Source organism: Prionailurus viverrinus, chromosome F2, assembly GCF_022837055.1.
Source record: "Prionailurus viverrinus isolate Anna chromosome F2, UM_Priviv_1.0, whole genome shotgun sequence".
NCBI classification, from domain to species: Eukaryota; Metazoa; Chordata; class Mammalia; order Carnivora; family Felidae; genus Prionailurus; species Prionailurus viverrinus.
In genome coordinates, this window is record NC_062578.1 from 2,541,305 (window position 1) to 2,554,622 (window position 13,318).

The window sequence follows — 13,318 nt, forward strand, 5'->3', positions numbered from 1 at the left end:
TCCAAAATCATATGATAGAAATTACTGAAATGGGCCCCAGGACTTAGGGACCACTCTGTGGAACTGATGGGATTGTACCTTGGATGTTAGACCCAAAATGAAAATATCAGAATTTGACTCTTCACAGAAAGTATAAAAAATTCTAAATATTAATATACTTAAATAATAGATACAAATACTGATTAGCTATATTTAAGTTTTTCTTATTTGCTATTTCCCATAATGTGTGATTTGACCAATTATGATAAAAATACAGATGGATGATGATAATGATGATGATGATGATGATGATATTTGTGGTGATTTACACACATGGGACCTACTTTGATAATATGCAAACAACTGCTGCAATGTAATATGTAATACAGGCATAATTTCCCTTAATCTTATTGAACAGATAGATTATATTGAGTTTTCTATAGACATGTAGCAGTTTACTCATCTGAAGTTTGTAGAATATAAACCCAAAGAATAACGTTCTTTAGAAAATCAAAGAACAAAAAAAGGCTTATACAGAATCAAAAAGGTTGAGAGAGATCCTTAGATTGGGGAATTTTCTCCAAAACACCCATGAGGATTTATTCCCCTTGTGAACATATCATTATCCAGGATCTTGCCTTTATATAGTTTTGAGGCTTATGAACCTAAATTTAGAAAATATTTCAGGTTAGGACTAATTTTAATCTAATTTGTAAATCTGGTACAGTAAACCTACATGTCTATTTATTGATTTCACATGGATGTTTTACATAGCATGGACTCAAAGTCTCGCTATGGTATAGTCCTTTTTTTCTCTCTCTCTCTAAAGAGAGGGATATGTTAGCTTGAGTTCCTCAGACGTGGCCCCAGAGATAATAATCTGTGATTACAAAAGTTTCCCAGAAGAAATGAGTCAAGGAGGAAATGGGACAGAGAAGTGGGGAGACTACTGGTACTCTGTCAGAGACTCGCAGGAAATTTGGAGTGTGCCCAACCTCCGAATTGTCCCGCCCAGGAATAAGGCATCTGGGGCACCTGTTATTGCAACCTGTCACTTACTAGTTAAGCCTCATGCCTGTAAGGATGCAAATTCCCAAGTAAATTTTGTTCTCCATTCACACAGCTGATGAAGCCTCTCATTCCCCTTGGGTAGCGTTCCAGAAAGAACGAGTTACAGGTACTCGCTGCTGGGAGCAAACTCTCACAGAAGCTTTGGGGGTGCACAAAATGCTCAAAAGGAAGCCAAGTGGTTCTGGGAAGAGCACCCATATGCTTGTCTCATACACATAGACATGTATGGGAAGCTAAATCATGATTGTAAAGTTTTGTGAAAGCAAACCAGTAACAAACTTGACTGACAGACTGGACCATTTCATGTTTTCAGATAAAATAATCTGGTACATCAGTAATTACAGGAAACATGGTCTTTCCCATAAGGAAAGAAGCTAGTCAGCAAAGTTTTCCCTGTCCTGAAAAAGTGTGCATTTTGCCTTCGTGATTACATATACTTTTTCTTTCTTCTTTTCTTTCTCCCTTACTTCCTTTCTCTCTCTTCCTCTTTCTCTTTCCTTCCTTTCTTTCTCTTTTTCTTTCCTTTCTTCCTTTATTTTTTCTAAATTTCTTACCTTTTATTTTGATTTTTTTTTTTTTTTTTTTACAAATAATCAGTCCCCCTTCAAAATATCTTGTTCTTTCTTTGGAAATGTCAATAATCTTAATCAGAATACATAAAGATTATCAGGCCAGCGTAATTATAGTAATCTTAACCAGAATATATAAATATTATCAGGCCAGCAATTTATTCTATAATTTTGACATACTAGTGTTAGTTTGCAACCCTTTCAGAAGCTTCTTTGGTGTAATCTCAAACCAGCCAACATAAGGACAAGGCAGGTAGAGGCTGAGGAAAGAAGCAGCCGCTCCAGGTTCATAGGTGGAAGTTTTAATAAACCAAGAAAACTTACACATGAGGCTTGTCTTGGGGGGCAGCTAGATAAATAGATCCCCACACTTGCCCTCAGCATCTCAGGTTTATAAAGAGGCCTTAGTTTTAGTCAGGTACACCATGCAGGTGTGTTCAGCATCTCGAGGCTCTGTCCCAGAGAAGCTTCTGAGAGAGGGAAAGGCAAGTGGAACCCACATTGCAAGGACAGGGGAAGGGGTGGAGAACCTCTGAGTTCCCTGGGGGCAGCCCAAAGATCAATCACCTCTCTTCGATGACATTGCCCAACAATTACCACAATGTTTTTATGTTTAAAATGTAATTTTTAGGAGACAAAATTGTTTCCAAGTTATTGGTAGAGGTTTGCTGAATGGTTGAAGTGCTAACAACATACACTGACACTACATGAAGTTACTAAAGCTGATTTAGTTATTTTACTTTGATCAGAGCAAAATAAACAAACAACAACTTTGGACGGTATGAAACTTTTAATCCATTTTGTCATAACATACCTAATGTTACATTAATAGACACTTCTACAAAAATAAATTTAAAAAAACAGATGCTTCCAGTTTGGATTTTCTCATTTTTAATGGGGTGGTCCTAGATATGATGGCATTATCTGTCTTCCCACTGTAAACAACGAAAACACTGGGTGAAATACACATTCAAACTTTTTCCACATATCAGACCAGACACACACACATACACACACACACACACACACACACACAGGACTGTGAGCTATAAGTAAGAGAAAGAAAGGGAACTCACAACAGTGCTTACTCCCTCTCAGAGGCTTCTCTGGACCATGGGACAGAGCAGGAAGATTCAGGGGCAACCCCAAGCAGAGAGGCAAGGCCTCTCTGAGTCCAGGACTGTTAGGGGAGGAGTCAGGGGAGGAACAGGTGGATGGGATTTGAGTGCTGGAGTTACAAAGAGGAAGGGACCCTGCAAACAAGCTCAAAAATCTGCATAAAGGACCCCTAACGTGTATGGGGTAATACTGAGTCCCACATGCACAGAGTGAAGCATCACATGACTGGCAATAAAGGGAAAAGAAGTATAATAATTCCATCAGCTTGCACGACATAGGGAAAGTGTTCTGATCAGCAAGGTTAATACTCCTTGTCAAACCCCCTGGGTATTCACCCCAGAATTGTAGTGCAGAGCCAAACTTCCATACTGCGCTGAAAAGCAAGACTTAGACTTTTCAGTTTGCTCTCACTTTCTTAATAAGCCCTAAGACATAAAGTCCATGTTACCAATCACTTGCAATTTATGCTAGCATTTTGGCTATTAACATACCTTTTTTACTATTCTAATTTTTTTTTATTTAATGTTATCCCATTATCAGACCACATTGCATTCTCTGAATACACTAGAGTAATCCTATTTTCATTTTGCCTTTCTACTGAGTTGTTTTTTTTTTTTTTAATGAAACATACCTGTATATTTGTCCCTGTTTTATTTAGTCTACTTCTTAATTGTTTGTCATCAAATTACTGAGTAGTTTTTTTTCTTAACAGAGCCTCATTTACTTATACTAATAATAAATGATAGATTGTTATTATGAACACATATTGTAATAAAAGTCAATGAGCCAAATTATCTTTAGAATAGTCTTGACCAAAACACTTCCTTTCTGATATATTTCACAATGGACATGAATCTCACTATTATATATGAATTCTTTCCTTAGTACTAAAAATTGCTGGTGTATTCATTACATACACAGTGTTTTTCCTTGTCTCATTGCCTGGGAAACAATATAATTATGGAAAATATTGTGTTTGCCTGTGCATAATATTTCCCAAATGAGAGATAAATGCCTAGATTTCTGCCATGATATGAGTATGTTCTGTCTGAAATATTTTCATATTCATTGAGTATTATGCACAAAGAGTAGGGTATGTATGAATATAAATGTTATATGCTTTCCTCTAAATGTAATTAGTTCCACAAAGAATATAGCTCTTTATTTAAAAATATAAAAAGTGGGAAGGGACCATGGAAAGTTTTTTGCATCTCTCCTCCCTGAAATGCAGCCAGATCAACACCCAATCATCTTGCACACCCAGAAAACTGATTTGAGGATAACACAACAATCTGCCCAATTTAAACCACAGAACTTAGCAGGCAAAGTCCCAGCGGACTCCAGAGAACAACCACATTTGCTGGTGTTGGAACAAGGACATTAAGAGTCAAGCCTGGTGTCAGATGTGTGTTGTGAGTTACCATAATCCCTGAAATGCTGCTGCTACATGATCACACAAACTTTTTCTGGGGTGGGCTGGCATCTGGGCATTGCTCAGTGAGACCATTCCCCAGAGGGTCTGAGCAGGTCAAAGCCCCAGTCCCTCAGAAGTGAGGGCTTGTGAAAGAGCCCCATCTGAAATAAAACTCAGGAGGGAGGTGTTGCCTCTCAGCCTGATGGCTTGGTCACAGACTGTGTAGAAGCAGGGAGTGGGCAGAAGACTGAGACAAAGGAGGGGTGCTTGGATACCAGTGGGGGAGAGCACAGAGTTCTGAAACTAGAGACTGGGTAGCTGTGTGATGCCATTTTCACCCCTCCTGCACATGTGCATACATGCCTACACACACAACAATCCACCCCAGTAAGCTAAGCAGTGCCATCTAGTGGAGAATGGAACCATTACACTAAGCCCCACCCAACTGGGCCAACTGCACTCTTGAGGAACACCACAAGTCTCTCCCCCTGCTTAGTTTACAGACTATAAAGTGCTTCATAGATTGACTTTTAGGGGAAACTGGATGTAATTTCAGTAGGATTTCATTCTGTTAGCTCGTCCATCTATTGATTTTTTTCCTTTTCCTTTTTTTTCTTATTCTTGAATACAGAAAAAGAAAAAAATATTTTTATATTCCATTTTTTTAATTTTTTAATATTTATTTACTTTTGAGAGAGAGCAAGCAGAGGAGGAACAGAGAGAGATAGAGACTCAGAATCCGAAGCAGACTCAGGCTCTGAGCTGTCAGCACATATCCCGATGTAGGGCTCGAACCCATGAACCGTAAGATCATGACCTGAGCTGAAGTCGGACGCTTAACTGACTGAGCCACCCAGGTGCCCCCTTATTTTCTGTTTTTATAAGAAAGAGTTTTCTTTATTTTTTTTGTACTGTATTTTGTACTGTATTTTTCACTTTTTTGTAAATGTTTTAAATTCTATTTTACTTTCATAGTTTCATTTTATTCTATTTTATGGTATTCATTTTTTCGAATTTGCAAAAGTTTTCCTTTTTTTTTTCTTTCACTTTTTTCTTTCACTTTTTTTTCTCTATTCTATCAAGCTTCTTCCAACAACCAGACCAAAACACATCTAGAGGTTAGAACCCTTAATTTGATTTTTTGTATTGTTTTTAAGTTTTTAATTTTTATATTTTTTACTTTATTAATTCCTTTTATTCCTTCAAAGTGACAAAACAAAGGATTCACCCCAAAAGAAAGAATAGGAATAAATGACATCCAGGGACTTAATCAACACAGATAAAAGCAAGATGTTTGAACCAGAGTTTAGAATTATGATAATAAGAATACTAGCTGGGATTTAATATAGATTAGAATCCCTTTCTGTAGAGATAAAGAAGTAAAAGTTAGTCAGGATGAAATTTAAAATGCTATAACTGAGCTTCAATCTCAAATGTATGCCATGGCAGCAAAGATGGATGGGGCAGAGCAGAGAATCAGCGATACAGAGGACAAAATTATGGAGAATAATGAAGCAGAAAAAAAGAGGGAGACTAAGGCAAAAGAGTACAATATAAGAACTAGAGAACTCAGTGACTCATTAAAAAGGGGGAAAAAACATCCAAATCATAGGGTTCCAGAAGACAAAGAAAGAGAAAAAGGGATAGAAGGTTTATGTGAGCAAATCATAGTGGAAAACTTTCCTAACCTGGGGAAAGACACAGATATCAAAATCCAGGAAGCACAGAGAACTCCCATTAGATTCAACAAAAATTGGCCAACAAGGCATATCATAGTCAAATTCGCAAAATACTCAGGGAAGAAAGAATCATGAAAGCAGCAAGGGAAAAAAGTCCTTAACCTACAAGGGAAGGAATATCAGGTTCACAGCAGACCTATCCACAGAACTTGAAAGGCCATAAAGGAGTGGCAGAATATATTCAATGTGCTGAATCAGAAAAATATGCAGCCAAGAATTCTTTATCCAGCAAGACTGTCGTTCAAAATAGAAGGAGAGATGGAAAGTTTCCCAGACAAACAAAAACTAAACCAGCCTCACAAAAAAATGTTAAGGGGGACTCTCTGAGGGGAGAAAAGACAAAAACAAAACAAAACAAAGCAAAACAAAACACCAAAAGACCAAAAGCAACAAAGACTAGAAAGGACCAGAGAACACCATGAGAAACTCCAACTCTACAGGCAACATAATGTCAATAAATTCAGATATTTCAGTATTCACTCAATAGACTAATTGTTTCAATAAAAAGACATAGGGTAAGAGAATGGATAAGAAAACAAGATCCATCTATATGCTGTTTACAAGAGACCCATTTTAGACCTAAAAATGCTTTCAGATTGAAAGGAAGGGGATGGAGAACCATCTATCATGCTAATAGTTATCAAACAACAACAACTACAATTATAACAAAAAAAACCCAGAGTGGCCATACTTATACCAGACAAAATAGTTTTATTTTAAAGCTAGATTTTAAAATAAAGACTGTAACAAGAGATGAAGAAAGACATTATATCATAACTAAAGGGTCTATCCACCAAGAGTATCTAACAACTGTAAACATTTACGCTCCAAACATGAGGCACCCAAATATGTAAACCAATCACAAAGATACAGAAACTCATTGATAATAATACCATAATAGTAGGGTATTTCACCACCCCACTTACAACAATGGATGGATCATTTAAACAGAAAATCAACAAGGAAACAATGGCTTTGAATGAGGCTCTGGACTGGATGGACTTGACAGATATATTCAGAACATTTCATCCTAAAGCAGCAGAATATACATTTTTCCCAAGTGCACATGGAACATTCTCCACAATAGATCACATACTGGGACACAAATCAGCCCTAAACAAGTAAAAATAGATTGAGGTCCTATCTTGCATATTTTTAGACCACTACGCTATGAAACTTGAAATCAACCACAAGAAAAAATTTGGAAAGATAACAAGTACTTGGAGACTAAAGAACATCCTACTAAAGAATGAATGGGCTAACCAAGAAGTTAAAGATGAAATTAAAAAGGACATGGAAGCCAACAAAAATGACCATAACTCAAAACCTCTGGGACGCAGCAAAGGCAGTAATAAGAGCAATCCAGGTCTTCCTAAAGAAGGAAGAAAGATCTCAGATACACAAATTAAACTTACACCTTAAAGAGCTGGAAAAAGAACAGCAAATAAAACCCCAAACCAGCAGAAGACAGAAAATAATAAAGATTAGAGCAGAAATCAATGATATCAAGACCAAACCAAACCAAACAAAACAAAACAAAACAGTAGAACAGATCAATGAAACCAGGTACTTGTTCTTTGAAAGAATTAACAAAATCGATAAACCCTAGCCAATTTGATCAAAAAGACAAAGGAAAGGACCCAAATAAATAAAATCAAGAATGAAAGAGGAGAGATCACAACCAACACAGCAGAAATAAAAACAATAATAGGAGAATATTATGAGTAATTATATGCCAATAAAATTGTCAATCTGGGAGAAATGGGAAAATTCTTAGAAACATATAAACTACCAAAACTGAAGCAGGAAAAACAGAAAATTTGGACAAACCCATAACCAGTAAAGAAATCGAATCAGTAATCAAAATCTCCCAAAAAAACAAGATACCAGGTCCAGATGGCTTTCCATGGGGAATTACACCAAATATTTAAAGAAGAACAGCTTTTGAAGCCATTCCAAAAAATAGAAATGGAAGGAAAACTTCCAGAATCATTCTAAGAAGGCAGCATTACCTTGATTCCAAAACCAGACAAAGACCCCACTAAAAAGGAGAACTATAGAACAATTTTGTTGATGAACATGGATGCAAAAATCCTCAACAAGACACTAGCCCTAGCCAACTGGATCCAATAATACATTAACAGAATTACTCACCATGACCAAGTGGGATTTATACCTGGGATGCAGGGTGGTTCAATATCCACAAAACAATCAATGTGATACATCACATCAACAAAAGAAAGGATAAGAACCACATGATCCTTTCAATACATTTAGAGAAAGCATTTGACAAAATACAGCATCCTTTCTTGATAAGAACTGTCAAGAATGTAGGGACAGAAGGATAGTACCACAAGATCATAAAAACCATATATGAAAGACCTACCACTAATATCAGCCTCAATGGAGAAAAACAGATTTTTTCTGAAAGTCAGGAACACAACAGGGATGTCCACTCTCACCACTATTATTCGACATAGCATTGGAAGTCTTAGCCTCAGTAGTCAGAGAACACAAAGGAATAAAAGGCATCCAAATTGGCAATGAAGAAGTCCAACTTTCACTCTTCGCAGATGACACGATACTCTATATGGAAAACCCAAAAGATTCCACCAAAAACCAGCTGGAACTGATCCATGAATTCAGCAAAGTCGCAAGATATAAAATCAAAGGACAGAAATCAGTTGCATTCCTATACACCAATAATGAAGCAACAGAAAGAGAAATCAAGGAGTCAATCCCATTTACAATTGCAACAAAAACCATAAAAAACCTAGGAATAAACCTAATCAAAGAGGTGAAAAATCTATACACTGAAAACTATAGAAAGCTTATGATAGAAATTGAAGAAGAGAAAAAAAGGCAAAATATTCTATTCTCCTGAATTCCAAAAACAAATAATGTTAAAATGGTGATACTACCCAAAACAATCTACATATTCAATGCAACCCCTATCAAAATAACACCAGAATTCTTCAGGGAGCTAGAATAAACAATCCTAAAATTTGTATGGAACCATAGAAGACCCTGAATAGCCAAAACAATCCTCAAAAAGAAAACCAAAGCTGGAATCATCATAAATCCCAGACTTCAAGCTGTATTACAAAGCTGTAATCATCAAGACACTATTGTACTGGCACAAAAACAGATACTCAGATCAATGGAAGAGAATAGAGAAACCAGAAACGGACCCACAATCATATGGCAAACTTACCTTTGACAAAGTGGGACGAACATCCAATGGAATAAAGACAGTCTCTTTAGCAAATGGTGCTGCAAAAACTGGACAGCGAAATGCAGAAAAATAAACCTGGACCACTTTCTTACACCAGACACAAACATAAAGTCAAAATGGATGAAAGACCTAAACGTAAGATAGGAAGCCATCAAAATCCTAGAGGAGAAAGCAGGCAGAAACCTCTTTGACCTCAGCCACAGTAATTTCTTACTGAACATGTCTCTGGAGGCAAGGGAAACAAAAGCAAAAATGAACTAGGGACGTCATCAAAATAAAAAGCTTCTTCACAGCTACAAAAACAATCAGCGAAACTAAAAGGCAACCCCCAGAATGGGAGATGATGTTTACAAATGGCATATCAAATAAAGGGTTAGTATCCAAAATCTACAAAGAACTTATCACACTCAACATCCGAAAAACAAATAATCCAGTGGAGAAACGGGCAAAAGACATGAATAGACACTTCTCCAAAGACATCCAGATGGCCAACCGACACATGAAAAACTGCTCAACATCACTCATCATCAGGGAAATACAAATCAAAACCACAGTTAAATACCACCTTACACCTGTCAGAATGGCTAACATTAACAATTCAGGCAACAACAGATGTTGGCAAGAATGTGGAGAAAGAGGATCTCTTTTGCACTGCTGGTGGGAAGACAAACTGAGGCAGCCACTCTGGGAAACAGTATGGAGTTTCCTCAAAAAATTAAAAATAGAACTACCCTATGACCCAGAATTTGCACTACTAGGTATTTACCAAGGGATACAGGTATGCTGTTTCGAAGGGGCACATGCACCCCAATGTTTATAGCAGCACTACTGACATTAGCCAAAGTATGGAAAGATCCCAAATGTCCATCAATGGATGAATGGATAAAGAAGACACATTTCACACACATAGGAGCATTACTCAGCAATCAAAAATAATGAAATCTTGCCATTTGCAACTACGTGGATGGAACTGGAGGGTATTATGCTAAGCGAACTTAGCCAGTCAAAGAAAGACAAATATCATATGACTTCATTCATATGAGGAATTTAAGATACAAAACAGATGAACACAAGGGAAAGGAAGCAAAATAATATAAAAACAAGGAGGGGAACAAAACAGAGGAGACTCTTAAATACAGAGAACAAACAGGGTTGCTGGAGGGATTGTTGGGGGGGTGGGCTAAATGGGTAAGGGGCGTCAGAGAGGACACTTGTTGGGATGAGCGCTGGGTGTTACACATAGGGGATGAATCACTGGAATCTACTCCTGAAACCGTTATAGCACTAGGTGCTAACTAACTTGGATGTAAATTAAAAAATAAGTAGATTTTAAAAAATTGAGCATGTAAGGCATCCAGACAGGAAGTGTCAGGTGAAATCCTTCCTTGTGACAACAGCAGGTCATGTTTTTCTTCTGATATTCAGGAGAAGCAAACTTGCTCACGACGGACCATATGGTGCAGCCACTTGACTTGCCTAGGAAAGAACAGAGTTCCTTCAGAAAAACAGGCACAACAAACCCACTCAGAAGAGCCAGATGAAGGCCCAAGTACAAGGTGAATGCAGATTCCCTTCCGCTGGGCTTCCTTGGAAACACCTGATGAAAAACAATTTTGGAAAGCCCTGTATGATTTATTTAGTTTCTTGGACCAGGGTTGTCATATGGCGGTTCCCAATATCTTTCAAATTTATAGCAGTCACTTAGGATATTAGTTAATGGACAATTCATGTATTCTCAGCATTCTTATTTTAATTGCTGAAGAAAAATGCCCTAGTATCGTAAAGTTGTGAAGTTTTACCCAATTTGAATATAAGATTTAATCCAAAAGTTAATCCTAACATTCCTAGCTTCTTTATATGACAAAATCTAAAAATTTATAACATAGAGTACATCTTTATGAATACAACCTTTAGGAATACAACCTTGAGCAAAGCTCTGATCAAAATTATACATAGTATACTTGGAGATTTAATTAATATTCAAGCCTCTGATACCTTATGTATATCATCTGATTAATATATATAAGTAAACAGGATCTACATGGGAAACATTGTATAATGTATTAAAAATTGTCTCCTGGCTAAACTCAGGATTTTTACAAATGTGACCATAATACTATAGATGCACAGCAAAGGGTGTACGTTACTTTACCGCAAGTAAACAGTCAGTGAAATATTATGTGTGACTCCTCAGAGCAGAGACGCAACAAAATCCTGCAACATGGAAAAGTTTTGGAGACCCACAAAGCCCAGCTAACATGGCGAGAGGTTCTTGGTCTCAGTCATCTATGAGAATAATATGGGATCTTGTCAGTTGTTCTGGTTTGTCTTTTGCAAGAGTATTTTTTATATTCCTGTCACTGACAACTGTTCTAGACAAACTGGCTAGTCCTTGTTGAGCTGCGAGGGGAGCCCAGAATATTCTAAGCATGAAGTGTCCCAATCACATTACCCTCCCTGCCAACCCAGGCCCAGGCCCAGGCTCATCTAAGGCTAGTCTTGATTAAACAATAATTAAAACATTGGATCCAATAGTGGTACCAGAAAGGCATCAGAAAAGAGAAAGGATGGGGATGTGCGAGGAAGTGACCTTCCTGCCATGTTTCCACAGCTGGACCCAAGCCTTTACTTGCTCTAGTAAAAGAGAAAGCCACCGTCTTCTCCTTGGATCATTTAGTAAACATCCATACTGGAACCAGGATGGAGACTCATGAACACTCTGCTTTCTTTTCCCCAATCTTCATGTTAGAAAATATTTGAAAGGTATTTTATGTCAGTCAACAGAATTTGATGAGAACAAAAGAGTAAGCTACCTATGAAATGCGGAGATGTCATTGTATTTTTAGATGCTATAAAACTGGTTCTCCAATTGGTTTCTCTTAAACACCACCATCTAAAGCATTCCAGATTTAAATGTTATAATAAGAAGAAAAGGGCTAATAGGAATTAGAAATATAAAATAAACAGGGTTTATTGAAGGACAACATGGAGGCTATGTTGTCTTTAAAAACATTTTGAGGGCACCTGGGTGGCTCAGTTGTTTAAGTGTCTGACTCTTAATTTGGACTCAGGGCAAGAGCCCTGCGTGGGGCTCCCTGCTGACAGTGCAGAGCCTTCTTGGGATTCTCTCTTCCCCTCTCTGCTCTCTCTCTCTTTCTCTCAAAAATAAATAAATATATTTTAATACAAAAATAATAAAAATAATAAATAATGGATACTCTTGAGTATCCATTACATACTAAGTACAAAAAATACAATATCTTCCCCCTCCCTAAAAGCTTACATATTAAGTCAGTAATTTCTCCTCAACTTCTTGAGAAGCTTATTTAGCCTAATGATGAAGAATCTGTAAGTATGTGAAACAAAATTACTGCTGTTCGTGTCATTCAATTATTCTTAGATAAGCAGGTATCTTTAAAGGTCCTGGCTGAGTGTAAGTGAGTGTACAGATACTTTTATTCTAAATGTCAGTAATCTTGATGGGTTCATGCTGTCAATGCAAGTTAATTACTGTCTTAAGAAGTGATATTCAGGCAGAGAGTTCTATGAGCCTCCTCATAAAATTGAACTATATTTCCTCATAAATTTTACAAAGCACTTGGAAATAAATCCACACTTTAGGAGAAGATAATATCTCTGACATGTGCAGCAATTTAGGAAAATGAAAATATCACATTGAAACATTATGATAAGGAAGTGTGGAAGGAAAGTTTAGGAAACATCATTACTTATGGAATGTATATTTGTTTCCTCTTGCTGTACAGAAATGTTTAGAGTATTATTTTAATTATATTTCGGTCTTCATAATAATTTTGAGATAGGTTCTGAAGGTCTGAAAAAGAGATGAGTCGGGAAAGAAAACTGCCACTGAAAACATTTCAGGTAAGAAGTTTGGCTGTATGTAAATTGAGATTCAAGAAAATCCACAGCTGTATTGCAAAAATAAATGTTGGGTTTTGGCTTTATTAAATTAAACTATAATATGACGCAGAAAAGTGCACAAAATGTAAATGTCCAGCTCAATGAATAATTATCACCAAGGAATAATTTCTACCTGTGAAGCCAGGCCACTGCCCAGAATCTCAAATCATGCTCCCTCCCAATGTTCGGCACCTCACTTCTCAAGGAGAACACTTTCCCTTCTGACTTGCAGCAGCTTAGGTTGATTGTGCTTATTTTGAAGTTACATTAA

At 37.0% G+C, this 13,318-nt stretch overlaps 1 pseudogene; it reads left to right on the forward strand.

Moving 5' to 3' along the window:
• The window catches only part of LOC125156684 (protein DBF4 homolog A-like), a 79,634-nt pseudogene that overhangs the window by 36,383 nt on the left and 29,933 nt on the right, over positions 1 to 13,318 (forward strand).